This window comes from Pan troglodytes, chromosome 17, assembly GCF_028858775.2.
Source record: "Pan troglodytes isolate AG18354 chromosome 17, NHGRI_mPanTro3-v2.0_pri, whole genome shotgun sequence".
Classification (NCBI taxonomy): domain Eukaryota; kingdom Metazoa; phylum Chordata; class Mammalia; order Primates; family Hominidae; genus Pan; species Pan troglodytes.
The window spans coordinates 16,850,294-16,878,014 of record NC_072415.2 but is presented as its reverse complement, the minus strand read 5'-3'; the positions used below and the strand labels follow the sequence as shown (position 1 = coordinate 16,878,014).

The 27,721-nt window shown below is 38.6% G+C and overlaps 1 pseudogene; it reads left to right on the top strand.

The window, feature by feature from the left end:
• Window positions 1-3,540: 3,540 nt before the first annotated feature.
• On the top strand, window positions 3,541-26,322 carry LOC129137940 (non-structural maintenance of chromosomes element 4 homolog A-like; annotated as a pseudogene).
• The last annotated feature ends 1,399 nt before the right edge of the window (window positions 26,323-27,721 follow it).

The window sequence follows — 27,721 nt, the reverse complement described above, 5'->3', positions numbered from 1 at the left end:
TAGGAAGCTCCAGGAATCTCTCTCCCAACTTAGACAACAATTACACTGGCAGAATCTGTCTGATGTAACTATTTTGGAACTCTTGAGTTTCTTGAAGGCTTGTAATTTGGGGGAGAAGGCTTGGAACACAAACTCTAGCTGATTTCAGTCAACTGTATCCTTTAGCACAGTAACAGCTATACATACCCCACCCTCAGCTCCATGGCAGGCAGCTGTGCATTTTTTTCCTGGAACAGCTTACATACATCTTGAGGGAGCCAAGGTGGGAAAAAAGAATGCTGTCATCTAAATATAAGGGATCTGTGCTCTGATCACTGATTGCTACGTGTGATCACAAAGGTACAGTGATGTAGTGGCCATGTTGTTCTACTTTCCTCCATTGATGCAAGTCCCCCTTTCTCTGGCTGAAGTAATTTCCAGGGGATCTAAAGGGTTGACATCCTTTTTATCTCACTCCTCCTTAATTTTTCCTTTTTTTTTTTTCCTTTTCAGAGACAAGCATTAAAGACTAGGACATTCAAAAACACTTTCAAATATGGGGAAAATTAGAAAGTGACTGTGCATGTCCAGGGAAAGGCATAGGCTGAAAAAAGACTTGAGAAGACCTAAGTTTACACCTCAGGATTATCCTTGGCACAGGGCCAGTTCACAATAACCAAAAAATCAAAAAAAAAAAAAAAAAAAAAAGAACCAATAACAACACTAGCAAATTGTGAGAGAAAGGAAAAATCTGATTTCCAGAGTTACCATATTACTAGATTCAAATGTCCAATTTTAATAAAAAAAAATCACAAGGATACAAATAAATAAGAATGTATGTCCCTATCAAAGAAGAAAAAAAATGAATCAACAGAAACCATTCCTGAAAAAGAGTTGGTGGCAGATATTCTAAATACATACTTGAAAACAATTTCCTTAGAGAAAGGATGATATGAAGAAATTAAGAAAACGATATATGAACAAATGGAAATATCAATAAAGAGACAGCAAACCTACAGAGAAACCAAAAGGAAATTCTGGAGCTGAAAAGTACAATTACTGAAATAAAACATTCCCTAGAGGGATTCAAAGGTGAGTTTGAGCAGGCAGAAAAAACAATTGGCAAACTTGAAGATAGGACTGCTGAAATTATTGAGTCTGAAGAACATTAAAAAGAAAAAGGAACAGAACCTAAGAGACTTGTGAGATGCCATCAAGTGGAACAAATCTGCACTGTGGGAGTCTCAGAAGGGGAAGAGAGAAGGGAAGGAGTAAAGAGAATATTTGAAGAAATAAGAGTAGAAATCTGCCAAATTTGATGAAAGACATAAATATGAACATCCAAGAAGCTCAACAAACTCCAAGTAAGATGAACTCAAAGAAACCCACACCAAGATATATTATAATTAAACTTTTGAATGCCAAAGACAGAGAGTCTTGAAAGCAGCAAGTGAGAAGCAACTAATTAAATATCAGGGATTCTCAGTAAGATTATTAGCAGATTTCTCATCAGAAACTTTGGAGACCACAAGACAGTGGGCCTAAATGGTGCTAAAACAAAAATATACTGTAAACGAAGAATCCTGTTATATCTGCTAAAACTGTACTTCAAAAGTGAGGGAGAAATTGACATTCCTAGATAAACAACGGTGGGAGGCAGTCTTGTGGGATTCAGCCCTCAACCTGTAAGTTCTCTGGGCTAACTCTTGCTAGTGTCAGAACCATACTGAATTGTGGGACACCCAGCTGGTATTGAAGAAGTTGTCTGTGTGGGGAATCTCCCTGACTCCCATTGACATCTGGTCTCTGAGGTGAAGTATTGCAGTATTGGTGATAGCATAGATAGAAAAAAATTTTTTCCCCAAATATATATTTCCTGAAACTATGGGCTCAAAATAGAGTACTTTTTTTTTTCAGCACATAAGGCTCTTTTGGGTGAGTGATAGTGTATGAAATTGTTCTAGAGTCACTTTATCGGTGTTACTGTTCCTGCCTCTGGGGAAAGTTGATTAGGAATGGGGTGGGCTGAGGTGTTCAGGAGCTGATACCTAGAAACACCCATGGGGCAGTGGTGATTATCAAGGGCAGGTAGAGGACTCTCCATGGGAAGGGGCAAGCAGACAAGAGAAGGGGAAGCTAACAGGCAGCCTGTTTTTATTGGGGGCAGGTGGGTTTGAACAAAAGGCAGTACAACATATGCTGGAATGGGATTAGGCATGTTCAAGAACTGGTGCTTAATAAATAGATCAGGAAAGGCTGGGGCCCGGAGAGACAGGCCACAAAGCAGGAGGCAAAGCTGAGCCTTAGGCTGGGGTAGAGATGATCGACATGCTGTTTCTCCAGTCATTGATTCAGAAATATTAATTGAGTGCCTATTAGATATCAAGCAGGATTTAGAGGCATTGGGGCTACCTCAGGGAACAAAATACAAAGTCTCTGGCTTTGTGCCACCGTAGTCTAAGAAAAGTGAGGTAAGTAAAAGCACTGTAATCGTCCAATGAGTTCATCTTGTCTGCTGCCCAGAAAAGCCAATGCACTGAGAAGAGCAGGCTTTTGCAGCAAAGAAAGAGTTTCATAATTGCAGCGCCGGCCAAGCCAAAGGACAAGAGCTAATTCTCAAATGTCTCCTTGAAAGCTCACAGGTTAGGGTTTTTCAAGGATAGTTTGGTGGGCAGGGGGCTAGGGAATGGGGAATGCTAATTGGTTGGATCGGGGATGAAATCACAGGGGGTCAAAAGCTGTCTTCTTGCATTGAGTCAGTTCCTGGGTGGGGGTCACAGGACCAGTTGAATTATTAGTTCCTTGGTATACGACATGAGTCATGAGACTAGGCAGAGTCAGTCAGTCACCAGAATGCAAAAGTCTGAAAAATACCACAAAGGCCAATCTTAGGTTTTGACACTGTAATGTTATCTATGGACGCGATTGGGGAAGTTACAAATCTTGTGACCTCCGAGCCATAAACGATTTTTTGGCGTCTTTTTCAATTCAGAAAGTGTTTTGGACAATCTTTTGTTTACCTTTTGTAAAGAAATGATTTATCAGAACATCATTTAGAAACTTCTAGGTAATTTTCCCAGTTATTTTGTTTTAGATCTGGCTTTTTCTAATTTAGTGCACAGATAAACCCATTTAGGTATTTCAAAGGTATCCCATTTTGGCCATTGTATTTGGGGGTCATCAATAGTTATGTGAAACCATTTTTCTAAATATTTATGAGAAAAGGCAGCGTAAGTATTAAACATAAATCCAGTGTTTCTAAGAGTGGATCTCCTTAAGAAGAAAGACTTGATTTTAGATGTATGATTGCCCATAATTTATATTTTTCTTTCTGAATGACCAGAAACCTAGGGGGAAATATTTTGGATTGGGTATGCTTTTTGTGGAACTTGTTCCTCAAGGTGTCACCCTTGAGTCGTGTCTTCCATCTCTGTGTCTGGGTGATCCCAAGGACCCTGGACACTTCACGTACTAGGTGATTAATGCTTACACGTGTCCAGAGATAAGCAAGGTTCCCTGCATGGTCTTCTTAAGGAATTCCCTGTGAGACCTTTTTACACCATGAATGGTAAGTTCTGACACTCCTGCAAGACTGTAGTCACCTAAGGCACCTTTCAGCCAAGAGAAGCAGGATTTCTTATCTTCAGGGCTTTTCTTGTCCTCCTGGAGCCTTTTATAATTTTAGTCATTCAAAAAGAAAGTTTAGATTTGTTAATTGAACCAAACTTCATAATCTGGCCAGCTTAAACATAACAAATGTTTCACTTAAGCCACAAAGATTCACACTGCCTCTTTTCAGAGAGACATTGTTTTTCTGCTGATCAAAATTTTGAATGAGAGAAAAGGTTGTGAAAACTCTAATAAATAATTCCAAATAAAACCTTAACCTCAAAGAAATGTGAAAATCACAAATTTGTGATTAGCAGTCACTAGAAAACAACAAATGAAACTCCTGTCTTGCAGCAGAGCTTCAATCCCAACCCTGTCAAGTTACGAATGTGTGTGGCTTGATTAAAGCCTAAATCCTCAACCAAGCCTAGGAGGACTCAGACTGAAGGGAGCCTCACCAAAAATCCCCATTGACTCTTGTGACAATGGGTAAATGAAAGTGTCTTATGCTACTAAGGGTTCCAGCCATTGGCAAAGCAATGGGGATCACTGGGGGTGCACTTTGGGTCCCTTTATGGTCACCAGAATGTCAACCATAAATAATGAGATTCAGAAAATCTAAGTAAGTGTAAAGTTTATTTGAGCACAAAGCTTGAGGATGGTCACCTGGGAATGGGGTCAATATGGGGTCACCTGGGAATGGGGTCAATATTTCCACAGTGGAGTAGTAAAGGTTTCACTTATACAGTAAAGGTTTCACTTATATATAGGCAGAGACAGAGAAGTTACGGCAGCATTACATTTTCCATACAAGACTGGGAGCACACAACACACAATTTGATTAGTTACCTTATTGAGCAAATGGGCTCACTTCCCAATGCACACAGATGCTGAAGCTATGTGGCACTGGCTTTTGAGAAAAGAAAGGCTTTCTTGCCAAACCTGCCAGCAAGCAGACAGTAGCAGGCTCAAATCTGTCTTCCTGATTTTGGGTCTGGGGCAAGTTTGTGGGCTCAGAGGGCAAGGGAAAGGATTTAGGAATGTTGCCTTGGCAGGATCAGATTGGAGGGCTTCAAATTTGACCATTTATGGGAAGGTATGTGGAGGTATATTATAACCCTGGATCATCTGGGCCAACAGACCCCTTGCTTCTGAAAGAGTTCTGGCATTTAGAGTCCAATCATGACCCCATCTTAGTTCTGTGGGAAGGAATTGTTTGTTCTAGGTGCTCAGGATGATTTAAAGTTCCAGCAGCTTTTTGGCTATAGCATTCCAACTAGGCCTTGCTGAACTGCAAGCTGTGTGTCAAGCCAGCTGTGCCCTGGAGCCTGGCCTGTGCTGGCAGAAGGGGGCTTTCCTTCACGTTTACCCTGAAGGAACTTCAGCTACTCTAGTGGCCTTGGTGAGTCCTCGATCCCCTCAAGAGCTGGAATGGCATACAATTGCTTGGCCCCCAGGCATCCTGACGGCAGGAGGGAAGCTCTGAAGCATGGCACCTCCCCAAATTTGGTTCAAGGCCCAGGTGAGCAGGACAGGCCCCTTGATTTGATGAGCGCACCTGGGGGTTTTGGCCTCATTATTAGAGGGGGAGATCAGGGCAAGGCTGGAAAGACTTTCTGGACATATGTTTAATGGGGATCAAGTTTTTAAAATTTGCATGTTATATATTTAAAATATCATTTTTACCCCAAGCTGGTAAAGTCGGAAATAATGTTTGAAAACATAACCTGTGTCTAAGGTTTCAATGCTCTTTCTTCTCGGAGATGTGAGAATATCTTTGAGAAGATATTTGGATATTTTGAATGCTGGATCTAGTAGGTTTCCAATAAAATCTTATAAAATTGACTGAATACTGTGTTTTCCTTAAAAAAACATAAAAGATTATTTGGAGATGTTATTAATGTTTTACAAATGATGATGTCCTCTCTGAGCTCCAACCTATTAAAAACATTGTCTTCTACCATGACTATTCTGTTGTAGAATTATTCCTATCTTATGAAATACACATATTACTCTTTAAACTGTGTTTCCCGGCAACATAGATATTTGAATTTTGACTTGATGTAAGTTTAGCTGGCTACATAAAATACAGTGTAGTTCAGATATAAATTATATTTTCTTAAAATAATGAAAGTATAAATTGGAATTGTCTGGGACACTGGGACTAAACATTAAAATGAGCATATTTTATGTGGTAAGTGGAATTTAGAGGAAAATCTCTTGATTAAAAAAAGGTACGACTGGAGTTGCAGCAAGATGGCCGACTAGATGCAGCCAAGAGGAATATCTTCCACTGAGGGACTGGGGCATCAGGAAGACTGGTGCTGTCTGAGCAGATCTTTGGAGGGAAGGCATTGAGAGTGTATGGAGGGAGGATACAGATGCTGGGCTGAAGGGGGAAGAAGCTGGGAACCCTGCTAAGAGCTACCACACACTGGGATTTGTTCCTGGCCTCCAACAACTCCTGGGGAAGGGGCGAGTTGAACAGGTAAGGAGTGATCAGCTCTTGCCACAGACCTCTGGAATCCTGGCAGCAGGAGACCCCATGACCCTCATGGACATTTGAGCTGGCAAGGAGACCTGCTTAGAGAGGTGGTAGGGGCAGGACTCTAGCTTGTGCAGAGCCCAGAGAGCTTGGTCCAAGAACTTCTGCAGTGGAGCACAGCCAGGGACCCCTATCCCCCAGGGCTCACCATGCTCACCTAGGAGATTTTAGCTTTAGAGGAACTGTCAGACCAAAATAGAGCAGGGTGGTCTTGCCCATGAGATGAGGCCAGTCTGATCTGAGTGCCTGTCATCTGCTGGCCTCTCCCAGGGCCCCAGCCTGGCCATGGCCATTGGCCATGCAGCCTTAGTTGCTACAACATAGCTCCTTCACCAGCACACTGCCCCCGATTGTCAGAGATCTCCAGCACAGCCCAACCTGAGCAAGCACCAGCACACTGGCACCCTCCCCACAATGTACACTCCCCCATGCCGCTTTGCTGGGATGTACTCATCCAGGGCCACTCCCTCACTGTTTTGCCAGCATGCACAGACAGACCTCGCATCCCCTCCCTTACCAAGGCTACTGCTGTGAAGTGCACCCCCTCTGTTAATATCCCATTCTGCCATACTTAGTAATTATTGAGAAATATGAACTTCACAGTCCCTCTGGGAATACAAGTGGCCAAGAAAGATCATTACAGATGCTGCATTCAAAAAACCCTAACTTCAAAACCTATTTACACAATTGCTTAGCTTTCCTCTTCCATAAATGGAATTGTGGGATTTACTAAAAGTCATACAAAGCACATCCAATTTAGTATGCATATAAGATCTATATTTAAAAAATATTTAAACTGTTTTAAAGTAATTGGGAAAATACGTGTGTGTTCATGCTAAAATGGAGTTAAGATGTGTAACTTCGTTAATGCAGAACAGATTCTATCTTATGCATTGTAGGTAATGAAAAATGCACTTACTCTGTAGTTAAATTGATAAGTAGATTGTTATACTAATAACTTTGGTTTCTCTTAGGGTTTTGTAATAGGCTGTAATTCCAATTTCTTTCAGAATAACTTTATCTAAAGCTTTTGGAAATACTGTAAGAAAACAGAATTTCTAGAGGTGACGATTTTACCTGGTCTCAATCATTTCTCCCTAAATCTGCGGCATCACTGCAGTCAATATTGGGAAAACACTTCTATTATTTCCCATTATCTAAGATAACTGAACATTCACTTTTGCTTCCATTCTTCTCCTCTATTCTTGGGAAAATTGTACATTCCCATCTTGCTTGAAAACTTAGCCTACTTTTTCAAGTCAAGGTAGGAAAAAAACAAAACAAAATCCTACATCCCACTTAATCTTGTGCCTGGCCTTCTAGAAAGCTTCTTAGTCTCCTGGTATCCAAGTCAGTTTTGAACCTCTTTCACTACATTCTTTTACTTCAAGGTACTTACCACACGTTGTAATTTTATACTGATGTATACGTTCATTTTTTAAGAGATTGCCTTCTCACCACTTCCCATGCAGTTAGGGAACATGTTGTTTTATTCACCATCATACACTAATTCCAAAATTATACTCACCCTGTAGTAGTTATTAAAAACATTTACTGAATGAATAAATGCTTTCCTGGATATCTTTAGTCCCCTTTTAAGAAGAGATTACTCATCGTATCATGACTAAGTTAGTACAAACTCCTACATATTCCCTCTGTTTTTCCTTATTGGATCTAAAAAATATATCTTCTTAAACCCCAGTGAACTTTTTTTTTCCTCTGGACTGAAATGATCTCCTGAGTTTCATTTTTCCATGTTAGATAATTTCCACATTAGTTTGAAAGCAATGAAATAAAATATTAATTTTCTAGTCCCTTAAGCATGAGAAAATACTTTTCTACTTCCAACAGAGCTATTGGCAAAAGTATAAAGCCATATTTTAGTTCAACAGGTTTTTCTGAATGCAAATGCAATAATTTTTTTGGTACTTTCTGATATATAAAATCAGAACACAGTGGCCAGCTATCTCAGAAACTTATTGTCTAATAGGATATAAAAATTTAAGGGATGTGGAACTGTCAACTCCCCAAAAGACAAGAATAACCAGTTACTTTAGCAAAGCTAAATTTATTAGACACACTGCAGTAAGCGAAAATGCAATCTTGACAGAGGTAAGGGGTAACTCAGGGAGGAGGAAGATAGTCATATAATGTTAGGATTTGAAAAGAGAAATTTTAAGGTGGGTCTTGCAAGGAGCAGAACTGGTTGGGACTTGTCAGAATTTATGATGTACTGACTTTGGATTGGAGCCTGCAGAGAAGTGAGGGTCTTGAAGTGAGGCACGGCAAATCAGCTGTCAGTCTTTGGTACATGAGCTATCCTCATTTGTTCACAGTCTGATTTCCTGGAGTACCTACGTTTATTATGTTTATTCTCAGTATTGTTTAATATAGCCACAAGATGTATGCCCAGACACAGCGTTATTTAACACAGGGACAGAAAGTTATTTTGGTATCTGCTTTCAGTCCTTTATTTTCCTTATTCATTAGCCTTATCTGAAAAACAGCCTGTTATCTGGGTACATGATAAAGCCATCATGTACCCAGATAATCACTTAATCACTGCTTGATATGTTACAGTCATGTGTAAAGTTTCTGATAATAATTTCAATTTCTTGAAGCTTAAGTTTTCTATTTTCTTCTATTTTTGTTGGAAGAGAATTTCTTTTATCATTTTGTTTGATGGGACTGCAGCTATGAAATAACATTTGAGATTCTGGAGATTACACATTTAAGCTCTGCAACACAAACACTAATTTGAATTATTATTACCAGAACTGTAGTCCGCTTCTAATCAAGCAAATGAGTACTGAAATTAAACCTGAGGACAGATCAAATTCCCCATCCAAATGGCCAGCAAAACTGTATATGGGGACATCAGCTAAAATGCCTAAGTTCACAAATCATATATTTTTTCAAATCTTTTTGGTAATATTAGAGATGTAAGAGAGAGCTGTCAGATTTAAGTACAATATTCTTTCCCTATATATTCTCCTGAGAGACAAGTATACTATATAAAGAAGGTCTTTTTTTTTTATTATACTTTTAAGTTCTAGGGTACATGTGCACAACGTGCAGGTTTGTTACATATGTCTACATGTGCCATGTTGGTGTGCTGCACCCATTAACACGTCATTTACATTAGGTGTATCTCCTAATGCTATCCCTCCCCACTCCCCCAACCCCACGACAGGCCCTGGTGTGTGATGTTCCCTGTCCTGTGTCCAAGTGTTCTCACTGTTCAATTCCCACTTATGAGTGAGAACATGCGGTGTTTGGTTTTCTATCCTTGTGATAGTTTGCTCAGAATGATCGTTTCCAGCTTCATCCATGTCCCCACAAAGGACATGAACTCATCCTTTTTTATGGCTGCATAGTATTCCATGGTGTATATGTGCCACATTTTCTTAATCCAGTCTATCATTGATGGACATTTGGGTTGGTTCCAAGTCTTTGCTATTGTGAATAGTGCTGCAATAAACATACGTGTGCATGTGTCTTTATAGCAGCATGATTTATAATCCTTTGGGTATACATCCAGTAATGGGATGGCTGGGTCAAATGGTATTTCTAGTTCTAGATCCTTGAGGAATCGCCACACTGTCTTCCACAATGGTTGAAATAGTTTACAGTCCCGCCAACAGTGTAAAAGTGTTCCTATTTCTCCACATCCTCTCCAGCACCTGTTGTTTCCTGACTTTTTAATGATTGCCTTTCTAACTGGTGTGAGATGGTATCTCATTGTGGTTTTGATTTGCATTTCTCTGATGGCCAGTGATGACGAGCATTTTTTCATGTGTCTGTGGCTGCATAAATGTCTTGAGAAGTGTCTGTTCATATCCTTTGCCCACTTTTTGATGGGGTTGTTGATTTTTCTTGTAAATTTGTTTAAGTTCTTTGTAGATTCTGGATATTAGCCCTTTGTCAGATGGAGAGATTGCAAAAACTTTCTCCCATTCTGTAGGTTGCCTGTTCACTCTGATGGTAGTTTCTTTTGCTGTGCAGAAGCTCTTTAGTTCAATTAGATCCCATTTGTCAATTTTGGCTTTTGTTGCCATTGCTTTTGGTGTTTTAGTCATGAAGTCCTTGCCCATGCCTATGTCCTGAATGGTATTGCCTAGGTTTTCTTCTAGGGTTTTTATGGTTTTAGGTCTAACATTTAAGTCTTTAATCCATCTTGAATTAATTTTTGCATAAGGTGTAAGGAAGGGATCCAGTTTCAGCTTTCTACGTACGGCTAGCCAGTTTTCCAGCACCATTTACTAAATAGGGAATCCTTTCCCCATTTCTTGTTTCTGTCAGGTTTGTCAAAGATCAGATGGTTGTAGATATGTGGTATTATTTCTGAGGGCTCTGTTCCGTTCCATTGGTCTATATCTCTGTTTTGGTACCAGTATCAGGCTGTTGTGGTTACTGTAGCCTTGTAGTATAGTTTGAAGTCAGGTAGCGTGATGCCTCTAGCTTTGTTCTTTTGGCTTAGGATTGTCTTGGCAATTTGGGCTCTTTTTTGGTTCCATGTGAACTTTAAAGTAATTTTTCCCAATTCTGTGAAGAAAGTAATTTGTAGCTTGATGGGGATGGCATTGAATCTACAAATTACCTTGGGCAGTATGGCCATTTTCACGATATTGATTCTTCCTACCCATGAGCATGGAATGTTCTTCCATTTGTTTTATCCTCTTTTATTTCATTGAACAGTGGTTTGTAGTTCTCCTTGAAGAGGTCCCTCACATCCCTTGTAAGTTGGATTCCTAGGTATTTTATTCTCTTCGAAGCAATTGTGAATGGGAGTTCACTCATGATTTGGCATTCTGTTTGTCTGTTATTGGTGTATAGGAATGCTTGTGATTTTTGCACATTGATTTTGTATCCTGAGACTGCTGAAGTTGCTTATCAGCTTAAGGAGATTTTGGGCTGAGACGATGGGGTTTTCTAAATATACAGTCATGTCATCTGCAAACAGGGACAATTTGACTTCCTCTTTTCCTAATTGAATACCCTTTATTTATTTCTCCTGCCTGATTGCCCTGGCCAGAACTTCTAACACTATGTTGAATAGGAGTGGTGACAGAGGACATCCCTGTCTTGTGCCAGATTTCAAAGGGAATGCTTCCAGTTTTTGCCCATTCACTCTGATATTGGCTGTGGGTTTGTCATAAATAGCTCTTATTATTTTGAGACACGTCCCATCAATACCTAGTTTATTAAGAGTTTTTAGCATGAAGGGCTGTTGAATTTTGTTGAAGGCCTTTTCTGCATCTGCTGAGATAATCATGTGGCTTTTGTCTTTGGTTCTGTTTATATGATGGATTACGTTTATTGATCTGTGTATGTTGAACCAGCCTTGCATCCCAGGTATGAAGCCAACTTGATCGTGGTGGATAAGCTTTTTGATATGCTGCTGGATTCGGTTTGCTAGTATTTTATTGAGGATTTTTGCATCGATGTTCATCAGGGATATTGGTCTAAAATTCTCTTTTTTTGTTGTGTCTCTGCCAGGCTTTGGTATCAAGATGATGCTGGCCTCATAAAATGAGTTAGGGAGGATTCCCTCTTTTTCTATTGATTGGAATAGTTTCAGAAAGAATGGTACCAGCTCCTCCTTGTACCTCTGGTAGAATTCGGCTGTGAATCCACCTGGTCCTGGACTTTTTCTGGTTGGTAGGCTATTAATTATTGCCTCAACTTCAAAGCCTGTTATTGATCTATTCAGGGATTCAACTTCTTCCTGGTTTAGTCTTGGGAAGGTGTATCTGTCCAGGAATTTATCCATTTCTTTGAGATTTTCTAGCTTATTTGCGTAGAGGTGTTTATAGTATTTTCTGATGGTACTTTATATTTCTGTGGGATCAGTGATGATATCCCTTTTATCATTTTTTATTGCGTCTATTTGATTCTTCTCTCTTTTCTTACTAGTCTTGCTAGTGGTCTATCAATTTTGTTGATCTTTTCAAAAAACCAGCTCCTGGATTTATTGATTTTTTTGAAGGGTGTTTTGTGTCTCTATCTCCTTCAGTTCTGCTCTGATCTTAGTTATTTCTTGCCTCTGCTAGCTTTTGAATGTGTTTGCTCTTGCTTCTCTAGTTCTTTTAATTGTGATGTTAGGGTGTCAGTTTTAGATCTTTGCTGCTATCTCTTGTGGGCATTTAGTGCTATAAATTTCCCTCTACACACTGCTTTAAATGTGTCCCAGAGATTCTGGTATGTTGTGTATTTGTTCTCACTGGTTTCAAAGAATATCTTTATTTCTGCCTTCATTTCATTATGTACCCAGTAGTCATTCAGGAGCAGGTTGTTCAGTTTCCATATACTTAAGCGGTTTTGAGTGAGTTTCTTAATCCTGAGTCCTAGCTTGATTGCACTGTGTTCTGAGAGACAGTTTGTTATAATTTCTGTTCTTTTACATTTGCTGAGGAGTGCTTTCCTTCCAACTATGTGGTCAATTTTGGAATAAGTGTGATGTGGTGCTGAGAAGAGTGTATATTCTGTTGATTTGGGGTGGAGAGTACTGTAGATGTCTATTAGGTCTGCTTGGTGCAGAGCTGAGTTCAATTCCTGGATATCCTTGTTAACTTTCTGTCTCGTTGATCTGTCTAATGTTGACAGTGGGTTGTTAAAGTCTCCCATTATTCTTGTGTGGGAGTCTAAGTCTCTTTGTAGGTCTCTAAGGACTTGCCTTATGAATCTGCTTGCTCCTGTATTGGGTGCATATATATTTAGGATAGTTAACTCTTCCTGTTGAATTGATCCCTTTACCATTATGTAATGGCCTTCTTTGTCTCTTTTGATCATTGTTGGTTTAAAGTCTGTTTTATCAGAGACTAGGATTGCAACCCCTGGTTTTTTGTTGTTTTCCATTTGCTTGGTAGATCTTCCTCCATCCCCTTATTTTGAGCCTATGTGTGTCTCTGCACGTGAGATGTGTCTGAATACAGCACACTGATAGGTCTAGACTCTTTATCCAATTCGCCAGTCTGTGTCTTTTAATTGGAGCATTTAGCCCATTTCCATTTAAGTTAATATTGTTATGTGTGAATTTGATCCTGTCATTGTGATGTTAGCTGGTTATTTTGCTCGTTAGGTAATGCAGTTTCTTCCTAGCATTGATGGTCTTTACAATTTGGCATGTTTTTGCAGTGGCTGCTACCAGTTGTTCCTTTCCATGTTTAGTGCTTCCTTCAGGAGCTCTTGTAAGGCAGGCCTGGTGGTGACAAAAATCTCTCAGCATTTGCTTGTCTGTAAAGGATTTTACTTCTTCTTCACTTACGAAGCTTAGTTTGGCTGGAAATGAAATTCTGGGTTGAAAATTCTTTTCTTTAAGAATGTTGAATATTGGCCCCCACTCTCTTCTGGCTTGTAGAGTTTCTGCTGATAGATCTGCTGTTAGTCTGATCGGCTTCCCTTTGTGGGTAACCCGACCTTTCTCTCTGGGTGCCCTTAACATTTTTTCCTTCATTTCAACTTTGGTGAATCTGACAATTATGTGTCTCGGAGTTGCTCTTCTTGTGGAGTATCTTTGTGGTGTTCTCTGTTATTTCCTGAATCTGAACATTGGCCTGCCTTGCTAGGTTGGGGAAGTTCTCCTGGATAATATCCTGCAGAGTGTTTTCTAACTCGGCTCCATTCTCGCCGTCACTTTCAGGTACACCAATCAGACGTAGATTTGGTCTTTTCACATAGTCCCATATTTCTTGGAGGCTTTGTTCATTTCTTTTTACTCTTTTTTCTCTAAACTTCTCTTCTCATTTCATTTCGCTCATTTGATCTTCAATCACTGATACCCTTTCTTTCACTTGATCGATTCGGCTACTGAAGCTTGTGCATTTGTCAGGTAGTTCTTGGGCCATGGTTTTCAGCTCCATAAGGTAATTTAAGGTCTTCTCTATGCTGTTTATTCTAGTTAGCCATTCGTCTCTTCTTTTTTCAAGGTTTTTAGCTTCTCTGCGATGGGTTCGAACATCCTCCTTTAGCTTGGAGAAGTTTTTTTTATTACTGATCATCTGAAGCCTTCTTCTCTCAACTAGTCAAAGTCATTCTCCATCCAGCTTTGTTCCTTTGCTGGTGAGGAGCTGCATTCCTTTGGAGGAGAAGAGGCACTCTGATTTTTAGAATTTTCAGCTTTTCTGCTCTGGTTTCTCCCCATCTTTTTGGTTTTATCTACGTTTGGTTTTTGATGATGGTGACGTACAGATGGGGTTTTGGTGTGGATGTCCTTTCTGTTTGTTAGTTTTCTTTCTAACAGTCAGGACCCTCAGCTGCTGGTCTGTTGGAGTTTGCTGGAGGTCCACTCCAGACCCTGTTTGCCTCAGTATCGCCAGCTGCAGAACAGCAAATATTGCAGAATGGCAAATGTTGCTGCCTGATCTTTCCTCTGGAAGCCTTGTCTCAGAGGGGTACCCAGCTGTATGAGGTGTCAGTCGGCCCCTACTGGGGGGTGTCTCCCAGTTAGGCTACTTGGGGGTCAGGGACCCACTTGAAGAGGCAGTCTGTCCGTTCTCAGATCTCAAACTCCGTGCTGGGAGAAATACTACTCTCTTCAAAGCTGTCAGACAGGGATGTTTAAGTCTGCAGAAGTTTCTGCTGCCTTTTGTTCAGCTATGCCCTGCCCCCAGAGGTGGAGTCTACAGAGGCAGGCAGGCCTCCTTCAGCTGTGGTGGGCTCCACCCAGTTGGAGCTTCCCTGCTGCTTTTTTTACCTACTCAAGCCTCAGCAATAGCGGATGCCCCTCCCCCAGCATCACTGCCGCCTTGCAGTTTGACCTCAGACTGCTGTGCTAGCAGTGAGTGAGGCTCCTTGGGCATGGGACCCTCCAAGCCATGCGCAGGATATAATCTCCTGGTGTGCCATTTGGTAAGATCATTGGAAAAGTGCAGTATTAGGGTGGGAGTGTCCCGATTTTCCAGGTACTTTCTGTCATGGCTTCCCTTGGCTAGGAAAAGGAATTCCCTGGCCCCTTGCACTTCCCAGGTGAGGTGATGCCCCACCCTGCTTCAGCTCACACACCATGGGCTGCACCCACTGTCCGACAAGCCCCAGTGAGATGAACCCGGTACCTCAGTTGGAAATGCAGAAATCACCCATCTACTGTGTCACTTATGCTGGGAGCTGTAGACTGGAGCTGTTCCTATTTGGCCATCTTGGAACCTCAAGAAGGTCTATTTTGAACCACCACTTGTCTAATTCCAAGAACCTCTCCATAAGCAGTTCTACAGTCTTAGTACAATTGTCTAGTTTTTCTGGTATTTTCTGGATTATGGCATGTAGTATTCTCCCTACTTTTGTGCCTCATGTGAAATGGAAATAAAAAGCCTTGGGAATAGAAGTTAAATAGTTAGTTTTTGAATTCGAATGAAAGCTCAGATTTATCATCCTTAAATTAAATTCACCTAAAGATCTCTTTTTCTAAAAAGAAAAAATTATGAGCCAAAATGGGATGGGTGATATTAGGGACTGTCCTGAAGGCATATATCAATAAAGTTTGTGGTTAAGGCTCTTGCAAGAATAGTCAGAAAATAGTTGTATGGAGCCACCCAGTGATCTGTTCTCAAACAACATAATCCAATGGGCTGATTGAATAGGATAGTATGGTTTTAGCACCACTAAAGAAGAGTAATCTGAAATCACATGATGAAATTTTAGCACTGATATCATCAAATAGATCTAAAGCCAAAGAGCTTGTGGTTGAGTCTAAGTATTGTGCCTAAAAGTGAGATGGCCTCTTCATGCACCACTGCTTCCTTGCAGTTATCCAAAATATATTTATGTGAAAATTCTGCTCAAAAGGTTGTCACCTATGTGTGGTTTTCAAGTGTTGTGTCTGAGGATACAAGGGTCTCACTTTCTAGCTATTATCTAATAGGGAATTCTAGATTTCTGACTATCTAGCAGTTGTTTGTCATCTAAAATGTTTCTGAGCATTTCAGTCCAATTACCACTAAATTAACTGACTTACTGCAAGGTATTGGCATCACAGGAAGCTGGAGAGCAACCAAAAGAAAGTGAGTAAAACTGAGTAGTCTGTCCCATTCTATTTTTATTTTTATTTTTTTGAGACGGAGTCTCACTCTGTCACCCAGGCTGGAGTGCAGTGGCACACTCTTGGCTCACTGCAAGTTCCACCTCCCGGGTTCATGCCATTCTCCTGCCTCAGTCTCCCAAGTAGCTGGGACCTGCCACCGCGTCTGGCTAATTTTTTGTATTTTTAGTAGAGACGGGGTTTCACCGTGTTAGCCAGGATGGTCTCGATCTCCTGACCTCGTTATCCATCTGCCTCAGCCTCCCAAAGTGCTGGGATTACAGGCGTGAGCCACCATGCCCGGCCTCCCATTCTATTTTTTAAGCACACCTCAGCTAATTTTAGCCAACTAGTAAACACATATCAAGGAGTAACTCTGGATGCAATATCAAGGTCAATGGAATTAATATAGTGTCATAGTTAAGAGGTAAAAATAAAAATTTAATAACAATCTAGAACTAAACCAACAAAAAACAAAGCAAATAATAGCTACAGTAATGTGGTAGACAGAATAATGGCCCTTCAAAGATGTACACACACTAATCTTCAGCACCTGTGAATATGTCACTTATATGGCTCAGAATGTCACTAAAATAGCAGTGAAATTGCTCAGTTTTCCACACTTTTGGGTACAACTCAGGTTCCTGGGATAAATTGCATGTGGTCATTATGTGTATGTTTTAATATGTTGCATGACTTGACTTTTTCATTGAGGATTTTTTTGACCTTATTCAACAGAGATCTTGATCTGTACTTTTATTTTTTTGTCTTGTATTTGCTCAGTTTTGGTATCTGGGTAATATTGGCTTAATAAGGTGTGTTGGAAAGTTTGTTATCCTCTTCTATTTATTAAAAGAGTTTATAAGAATTGTTATTAGTTTTTTTTATTAAATGTCTGGCAAAATTCATCAGTACAGCCAATTTGGCCTGGGCTTTTTGTGTGTGGGGGAAGTTTTCTGATTACTAATACACTCTCTTATCTATCCGTTCAGATGTTATATTATTTCTGATGTTGGTTTTGACAGCTTGGGTGGTTTCTTTCTTAGAAATTAATTTGCTTATTTAGTCTAAATTATCGAATGAGTTGGCATACTACCGTTTATATTATTACTTTGTTTAATTTCCATAAGGTTGAGAGTGATATCTCCCCTTCCATTCCTGATTTCAGAAATTTCAGTCTTCATGCTTTTATTTTTTTGACAATCTAGATTAAATTTTGTCAATTTTGTTGATCTTTTCAAAGAACCAACTTTTAGTTTATTGATTTTTTGGTATATTTTTCTTTTATCTATTTTGTCTCCATGTTAATATTTATTATTATTCTCCTCTCTTGCTTGCTTTTGGTTTAGTTTGCTTCTCGTTTCACAACATCTTAATGTAAAAGTTTAGATTATTGATTTGACGTGGTTCTTCTGTTTTAATATTGATGTTTAAAATTATAAATTACCCTCTAAGCACTGCTTTAGTTGCAGGCCATAATTTTTTAAACTTTTTTTCTACTTTTATTTTAGGTTCAAAGGATACATGTGCAGATTTGTTACATGGGTAAATTGCATGTTTCTGAGGCTTGGTGTATGAATAATTCTGTCATCAAGGTAGTGAGCATAGTGCCCGATAGGTAGCCTTCCAATGCATATTCCCCTCCCAGCTTCCCCACCCAAGGAGTTGTCAGTGTCTGTTCCCATATTTGTGTCCATGTGTATTCAATGTTTAGCTCTCACTTATAAGTGAGAACATGTGGTGCTTGGCTTTCTGTTCCTTCATTGGTTCACTTAGGATAATGACCTCCTGCAGCATCCGTGCTGCTGCAAAGGACATTATTTCATTCATTTTTATGGCTGCGTAGTATTCCATGGTGTATATTGTCCACATTTTCTTTATCCACCATTTGTGGGCATCTTGGTTGATTCCATGTCTTTGCTATTGTGAATAGGGTTGAGATAAACATATGAGTGCATTGTCTTTTTGGCAGAATGATTACTTTCTTTTGGGTGTATACCCAATAAGGGATGGGATGACTGGGTTGAATGGTAGTGATGTTTTAAGTGCTCTAAGAACTTTCCACACTGCTTTCCACAATGACTGAGGTAATTTACATTTCCACCAGCAGTGTCTAAGTCTTCCCTTTTCCTCGAAACCTTGCTAGCACCTGTTGCTTTTTGACTTTTTAATAATAGCTATTCTGACTGGTGTGATGTGGCATCTCATTGTGGTTATGATGTGCATTTATCTAATGATTAGTTATGTGGAGCATATTTTCATATATCTGTTGGCCTCATGTATGTCTTCTTTTGAGAAGTGTCTGTTCATGTCCTTTGCCCATTTTTGAATGGTGCTATTTGTTTTGTTTGCTGACTTGTTTAAGGTTCTTATAAATTCTCGATATTAGACCTTTGTCAGATGAATAGTTTGCAAATATTTCCTCCCATTGTGTAGCTTGTCTGTTTACTCTTTTGATGTTTTTTGTTTTCTGTGCAGAAGCTCTTTAGTTTAATTAGGTGTCACTTGTTAAATTTTTTGTTGCAATTGTTTTTGGAGACTTAATCATACACTCTTTGCCACAGCCAATATCCAGAATGGTATTTCCTAGGTTTTCTTCTAAGGTTTTTCTTGTTTTAGGTCTTACATTTAAGTCTTTAATCCATCTTGGTTAATTTTTGTATATGGTGAAAGGAAGGAGTCCAGTTTCAATCTTCTGTATATGACTAGCCAGTTATCCTAGCACTATTTATTGAATAGGAAGTCCTTTCCTTATTTTTTGTTATTGTTGATTTTGTCCAAAATCAGGTGATTATAGGTGTGGCCTTAAGGCACATCTCATATGGTGGCAGAAAAAAGAAGAGAGCTTGTGCAGGGAAACTCCGCCTTATAGAACCATCGGATCTCATGAGACGTATTCACTATCACAAGAACAGCATGTGAAAGACCTGCCCACATGATTCAATTGCCTCCCACCAGGTTCCTCCCACAACACATGGAATTTCAAGATGAAATTTGGGTGGGACACAGCCAAACCATATTAAGTACTGTTTTAATTGCTGTAGGCTTGTCATATAGTTTGAAGTTGGGTATTGTGATGCCTCCAGCTTTGTTCCTGTAGGATTGCCTTGGTGATTTGGGCTGTTTTTTTCCATATAAATTCAAGAATAGTTTTTTTCTAGTTCCATGAAGAAGCTATTGGTAGTTTAATAGAAACAGCATTGAATCTGCAGATTGCTTTGTGTGGTATGGGCATTTTAACAATATTGATTCTTTCCATGAGCATGGAATGTTTTTTCATTTGCTTTTGCTGTCTCTGATTTCTTTCAGCAGTCCTTCTTGGTATATTGGTTTTTTTACTTTTTTTTTTTTTTTTGTCTCAAACGATTTCCTAATTTCTTATGTGATTTTTTCTTTCTACAATTATTTATTGAGGGTGTGTTGTTTGATTTCCACAAATTTGTGAACTTGCCAAATTTCTTCCTGTTTTTAATTTCTAATTTTATTACATTGTGGTCAGATGATATATTTTGTGATATTTTAACCTTTTTAATTGTATTGAGGCTTGTTTTTGAGTCTAACTTATGTTCTACCCTGGACAATGTTCCATATGTGCTTGAGAAAAATGTATATTCTGCTAATGTCAGGTGGGGTGTTCTACAGATATGTTAGTTATAACTGGCTTATAGTGTTTTTTAAAGTCTTCAAAATCCTTATTGATATTCTGCCTAATTGTCCTATCTATTTCTCAAAGTGGGGTATTTGATTTGTCAATTTTTTGATATTTTTTTTCCTTTTTTTAACTTTCATTTTAGGTTCTTTTATATTATTTTATCACCTAGGTATTAACCCCAGTACCCAATAGTTATCTTTTCTGTTCCTCCCACCCTCTCAAGTAGACCCCAGTGTCTGTTGTTTCCATCTTTGCATTCATAAACTTTTATCATTTAGCTCCCACTTATAAGTGAGAACATGTAGTATTTGGTTTTCTATTCCTGCATTAGTTTGGTAAGGATAATATCCTCCAGCTCCATCTATGTTCCTGCAAAAGACGTGATCCCATTCTTTTTTATGGCTGCATAGTATTCCATGGTGTATATGTACCAGATTTTCTTTAACCAAGCTGTTACTGATGGGCATTTACGTTGATTCCATGTCTTTGCTATTGATGATTCACCAATTATTTTTGAATCTTCTATTTCTCTTTCCAAGTCTATTTGTGTTTGATCTATGTATATTAAAGCTTTGCTCTTAGATGCATATATGTGTATAATTACTATGTCTTCATGATGAATTGATCTTTTATCATCATAAAATGTCTCTATCTCTGGTAACGCTTTGTATTTTGTGGTTTGCTTGCTACTAGCATATCCAATCAAGCTTTGTTATGGTGCTGTTTTTGCAGTATATGTATTTTCATTCTTTTAATTTCAATCTATTTGTATCTTTGAATTGAAAAGGTTTCTCCTGTAGACAACATTTGTTTTATTTTTCACTCACCTTGACAACCTCTGTCTTTGTATTGGATTGTTTAATTCGTTCACATTTAATGTTATGATTGATAATATCTGATGTACAGGTATTTTACTTTCTATGTCTGATATCTCTTTTGTTCTTCTCTTCCACCATTACTATTGTCTTTTGCATTGTGAATATTTTCTAGTATAACATTTTAATTCATCAAATTATTGTTCCATCATAGTTTTAGTTATTTTCTTAGTGTTTGTTCTATGCTTATATTATATGCATCTTATCAGATATGCTTCAAATTTAGACTAGCTTAACTCGAGTGTGATATCGAAATTCTACTGCTTTATAGCTTATCCCTTTCTCCCATGCTTTGTAATCTTATTATTCTACATATTACATCAATATATATCACACACACACTACATTGCTCTAATTATCATCTTATATAAGTTTATGTACTTTAAAGCAGTGGTCCCCAACCATTTTGGCACCAGGGACTGGTTTCATGGAAGACAAATTTTTCCACAGATGGTGAGGGTCAGGGGTGTGGTTTCAGGATGAAACTGTCATGCCTCAGATCATCAGGTTCATAAGGAGACTCATAACGAGCACGCAAACTAGATCCCTTGAATGTGCAGTTCACAATAGGGTTCATGCTTCTATAAGAATCTAATGCTGATGCTGAAGTGACAGGAGGCAGAGCTCAAGCAGTAATGTTCGCTTACCCCCAACTCCCCTACTTCTGTGCAGCCTGGTTCCTAACAAGCCATGGACTGGTACTGGTCTGTGGCCTGCAGGTTGGGGACTACTGTTTTAAAGAATCTGATAGAATAAAATGGGGAAAAAGATACATGTTTATTGAGTTGGTAATATTAACCTTCTTATTTAGCATTTCTGCTTATCTTTGTCTATTACTGTGGATTCAAGTTACCATGTGGTGTCATTTTCATATGGCAATAAACTTTGCTCCCATTCACCTTTGTCAAAATATATTTTATTTCTGTAGGTTATGGGCCCCACAGTACAATTACAGTACTGTAATTTTACAGTACAATATATATACAGATATGTAATTTTATACAATTATTTTAAATTCACTTAACAAAAGAAAGCAGAATATGCAATTATACAACAGCTGCTTGAAGTCTTTGTTTGCTAAGTCCAACATCTGTGCTCTCTCAAAGGCAGTTTTTCTTGCCAGCTTTTTAAACCCCTGAACATATTTAAATCTTCTTCTTTGTTGGTCTATTAACTTATAATTTTCAGTTGAAAACTGGATGACAATATATTTTAGCAACTCTGATATTATCACCCCACCCCCAAAGTAGTCATTATTGTTTGCTAATTTGTTTGTTTGGTTTTTAGTGACTTGGCTGAACTACTTTAGTGAAGACAATTTTCCCCAAGTGTGCAGCCTCTGATGCTGCTTTTCAGAGGGTACAAGCGTGGGCATGCACACACTCATTCTGACTCCCCCACCCCACTGGCATGACAGTGTTTTCGTCCAGGCTCTATTTGACTATTTCTTTCTCTGAACTCCCTGTTCAGCTACTGGCTGCTCTGCTGTACTGGTATCAGTACTGTACGGGAATCAGACACAGATGTTAGCATCTACTAATTTCTAGCATCTACTAATTGCTTTTTTATTTTTGACAACATCATGGGATGTAAATTAGTCTGTAGTTTGATGGAATTAAAGCTGGGCTTGTTCACAGGGATAATCTTTGAGGCCAGACTTTGAGGCTTCTTCCGATCTGCAGGTGGACTCCACTTAGCTATTTTTTTCTTTCTTATTTCCGTTAAACTTATAACTGTCTCATATCTTTGCTGTTATTGTTACTACAGAGCTTCAAGACCACTTTTAGTTGCTTATCACTAAATTTTCTTCCTTTTTTTTGACAATGCCCTTAGATCTGAACTTTCCCATACTCTGTCTCATGTAACGTGAGTCCTCTTAGAGAGAACTATGGAGTTCTTTATTCCTATGACCTTTCTCTCCCCACCATGGGGAGAAAACAGATGTCACTGCTTCACAGTGTGGGTGCAAGGACAGCAGAGTACTTCTCATATAATGGCCCCTGTTCTGTGTGTAGGGTACAGGTCATGGTAGTAGCTGCTGGTATTGTCTTTCTTCTCCTGTAGTGGAACATCTGGCATACACAGAATGTGGGGGAAGTGTGATTAGGCTCCAGTATTCTTGGCCTATCATGTCTGGTATAGGACTTCTTCTCTTTAAGTGGGAGCTCGGTGGAGAAAGGGAACCCCCAGCAACTCTACTGGTCTTGCCTTGAATGGGGCTCCTGCAACTTGGAGCTAAGGGGAAGGGGGAAATAGTGGTGGCCTATTCCCCCTAGGGGAATACCATAACCTTAGATTGGGATCTGGGGTAAAAGAGAGCTGCATCTTCTTGGCAACATATGCCTGGAATAGAATGTCCATCAATTTGAGCTGGGGAAGTCATAGGGAGCAAATTATGGCTCAAATGTTATTGACTGTTGCTGTTCTTACCATGACTTAGTAGATTTCCTTGAATAAACATTTCTCCATTTGCTGTATGACCTTAGGCATCCAGATATTAAAATATTATTTTTATAATTATTACCAGTTATTATTGTTTTACTAGAAAGGGGATCCACAGAGCTCCTTACATCACTATTCTAGATGTTCTTTTGACCTGGCACTCTTGTATAGATATATCACAATTTATAGCATCCTTAAATATTTTTTCCATTTCTGACTACTTTTCAGATTATTTTTTATTATCACAGAAAATGAATCACTATTTGTAATCACCTCATTTGGGGAGGCTGTATTTCAAAAGAGCCAGATGAGAATTTAGACATCAGCATTTTCTGCTTTCTTCTTCCTACCCTTAATGGAGGTTTAAACCATGCAGTTGGCAGGTGGCTGACATGGAGATGAAAGAAGCACAGAGATCCAAGTCGATGTCTTAATTTCTGGCCCTGTTTTACAACCTTCTTCAAACTCATTGTTGAAGTCCAGGAAATGTTTCTGTCTCTTGCCTGGCTCTATGGTGGGAAAACAACTCTCATATCATCACCTCATATCTCCCATATTCTGCTTTTTGGTTTTTGTTGTTTTTAATAAAATACATGTGTCAGGTCTGTAAGCTCTGAATTTTAGAATCCAAATGACTTTCTCTATTACAATAACTACAGTTACAAATAAAAAGTGTTTTTGCTTTCAGTAAATTATCTGTTTAGTAAGTTTTCAATAACTAAGTTGAAGGGTGTGGCTATTTATTCCTCGCTAGAGTAAGACATGCAGAAATCTATCACTACTGCCCAGCTGTTGAGAGTATGGAGGCAACAAACACAAGGAAACTTGAACAAAGCAAAGTCAGTTAACATCTCAAAATATTATTTTGTTATTACTTTAAAATTATTCAATATATTACACAGTCCTCTTATTTGGGAGAAATTGTGGGATGATAGATCTACAGAAGGTAGCTGCTAACGAAAGTCCAGTTGGCTCATTATATTCTTTAAAATCACAATATAATATTTAAGAGAAAGAATAAAGGAATGGGCTACTTTACTTTCATATGTTTATTTTTAACATAGTGATTTCTAAGACTGGTTTCTCCTTAGCTCTTTTCAGACTAACCATTTCTATATGAAGGAGCCCAAAGCTCCCTAAATGTCTCTGACATGCCATGTTCATCTTTGTGCATTTATAGAATATTTTGGTTTTGCTGTTTGCACAGGCTTCAGTTGAGCATCTCTGTTCTGCTTTCCTATGTGAGCTCCACTTGAATGCGTCAAGCTGCATTTTGGAGTATGCCTGAAAGTTAACACCATTACAGCAAAAGGGTAACTTTTCACTTAAAAGAAGCTATAAGTTGATTATAAATTATTTTTTAGAAAACAAGAGTGTATTTTAAAAAAACTTATTAATATTAAATGAGAAAACTTCCAAAAAGCTAAATAATTTCTTCTCCAGTTCAGAAAATTTATTAGCTTAAAGCCAGAATAAAAGCTTGAGGATCTGCTTGATCATGTCTGCTGTTTAACCCCTCTCTTGAATTTTTTAATTTCAGTTATTATATTTTAGCTCTATAATTTTAGTTTATTTCTATTTTATAATTTCTTTTTTAAAAAAATATCATTTCTCTGAAATTTTTAGTTGTTTATCTATGTTCTTTGTAACTCACTGAGCTTCTTTAAGATTTTTAAAAATTGTTTTTGGTAAGGTAATTCATTAACTCCATTTTTAAAGAATCAGTTACTAAAGATTCACTTCATTCTTTTTGATTGGGTCATCTTCCCCTGATTCTTGATGTTTGTTGTAGTTTGTGGTGGTATCTGTATATTCGAAGAAGCAGTCCCATCTCCCAGCATTTACAGATTGCTTTAGCAGGAAAAAATCTTCACCCATCAACCTTGGTACAGATTCCGAAAGCTTGTCAAATATTTTCTGTAAGTTTGTCTTCTCTGAGTTGAACATGTAGATTCTTAACTACAGGGATTTACTGGGTTCACCCCCAACACAGGACCATAATTTCTTCCTCACTTTGGTATCTGACTGCTGTACTATGGGCCAGAACGTTGGTGGCATGCCAGTTACGTGTGTTCACACTCTGTTAGATGTGTGGCAGGCCAGGAATGAATCAGCAAATAATCTCTTTCCCAACATTTAAACTAATTTATTTCATTCTCCGCTAGTAATGGTTTAGCCGAGAAGGAATGTGAAAGACTTTTTCATCAATCCCATGGCCTTGGTGGAGAAGTAACTCCCTGGTGAACTGTGTGTGTGACCACAATGGGCTGAGGCATGTGGACAACGCTGGAGGCAGAGCTGAGTGTGAGCAGAGGCTCACAGTGAGGCAGGGGCATCACCATTGAGTCCAATCAACCCACCAGGACACCTGCTGCATGGAGGTTGTGAGCACTGAGGTGCTGAAGAGGCTCTCACTCTGTCTAAGAGAGTGTCCCGAGCAAGACAAGCAGTCCTAGATGCCCAGATTCTTGTTTTGGCTTCGGATTTGGGCAAAGGGAAAGCAAAGCAGCTGTGCTCAGATCTGAACTTGTTGGACATGTTGTGTTGAAACTTTACTGACATGTATGGGTGTAAATCTGCCAGAAGCTGAAGAACTCATCCGTGATGAAGATAGCTCTGATTTTGAATTCATAGTCTATGACTCCTGGAAAATATCAGGCAAAAGAGCAGAAAACACCTTTAATCAAGCCCATACACTCCACTCTCTGTTGGATTCAACACAAGGAGAGTTCCTTGTGCCAAAGTCCCAAATCGTTAGTCCAAGAAAACTTCCTATGATACAAAAGGAGACGATAATGCCTGCCCAGTTAAAAAGAAGGGAAGAATCTCATCAAGAAACAACAAAGAAAGAAGTAGAAAGAATCTTGGGATTGTTGCAGTTGTATATTCGAGATGCTACCCAGCGTCCTTCTTTGCCTTTGTGGTTGATCCACAATCTTTCCCCCAAACAGTGGAAAACATCTTTCATGTTTCCTTCATTATACAGGATGGTTTTGCAAGAGTAAAACCTGACCAAGACCGACTGCAAATAATAGAGCCTGTTAATATTAATGAAGAAAGTGAGGAAATTCACCAAAACACCCAAGTTAGGAATCGAGGAATTCTAGCTGTGAGGTACCCTGACTGGGAGGAGATTGTGAATACCTTTGAGATTTCAAAGCCTGGGATTACTCCAAGTCAGAGACAGCAGAGGCTAAGTGCTTGACGCTAGCTGAAGGACTCAAATGGATAGTGAAGTGCAAGAGGGAAAGAAGCATGTATTATATACAGTGTGTGATTCAACATTTAAAAAGACAGATTGTTTTTAGTAAAATGTAGCTTTTGATATTTAATGAATTTGTCATGGTTGTTTTTGATTACAGGAAATTCACTGCCATATTAAAAAAAAAAGCTGCCACACTTTTTTCCCATAGTGGCTATATCATTTTAAATAAATTACCACCAGCAATATGAGTGATCCAGTTTCTCCACATGCTCACCAGTATTTGGTACATTTTCCGTATTTTGCTTAAAGCATTCTGGTAAATTTGCCATAATATTGCAGTATGATTTCAATTTGCATCTCCGAGAAATAGCTAACATATTTTCATGTGGATACTTGCCATCTCCATCTCCTCCTCAGGGAAATGTCACTTCACATCTGTTACCTAATGTAATTGAGTTTTTCCCCACTGTGGCATTCGGAGTGTTTTTCACATGTTCTGGATACTACCCTTTGTCAGATATGCAGCTGGCCAATACTTCCTTACGTCTGTAGTATGTTACTTTATCCCTTTAAAGGGGACTTCCACAAAGCTTAGGTTTCTAATTTTGATGAATTCCAATTTACTCTTTGGTTGCTTTCTCTCTCTCTCTTTCTCTGTCAAGGAGAACTTTGGAAAACACTGTTATATATTTTGTAGGAATGTAAGATTAAACTTTATTTCTAAGACATATTTTCTTTCCATTAAAAAAACAAGGTTTTACTGAAAAATTTAAAACTAATTTATGTATTTACATGTATTTTTAATTACCTATACTACTAGAAGGCACTTTTCAAATAAGTATCAGTATTTTAAGAATGTAAAAGAAAAAATTAAACATGCTGAATAAAAATTTATAGTTAAAATCTATCCCATCCCTAATATACAGGAGTTTGAATATAAATTAGTAAAGTTTTAGTCTAAAATGACTAGATAATATAATAATATCTATCTTGAGAACTGATACAGCAAGTAAATGAAAATCGGTTTATAAAGAGAATGGAGTAGGGGACCTAATGTCATTTAAGTCTCTCTTGTTTTACAAAAAATCAATTTTTGTAAGTCATCAAATAAAAAATAAACATACTAAGAAGAATGTTTCTCCATTACATTGTAAAGAAAACAATCTTCTGAGCTGGAGGACTGTAAGACCTGGATGTGTAACCTGAGACTATCAAAATAACTCATTTGTAGACCATTTGACTTCCTTCCACAGCCCGCCTAGCATGTACAAACACCCACTGATTGAAAATCTGTGGAATAGTCACTTTCAAGTAAAAGAGGCGCACATGAAGGTGTACAATGTGATTTTTGTAATTTTTATGAAGTTGAAGAACTGTCAAAAATGATGTATAAAATAAA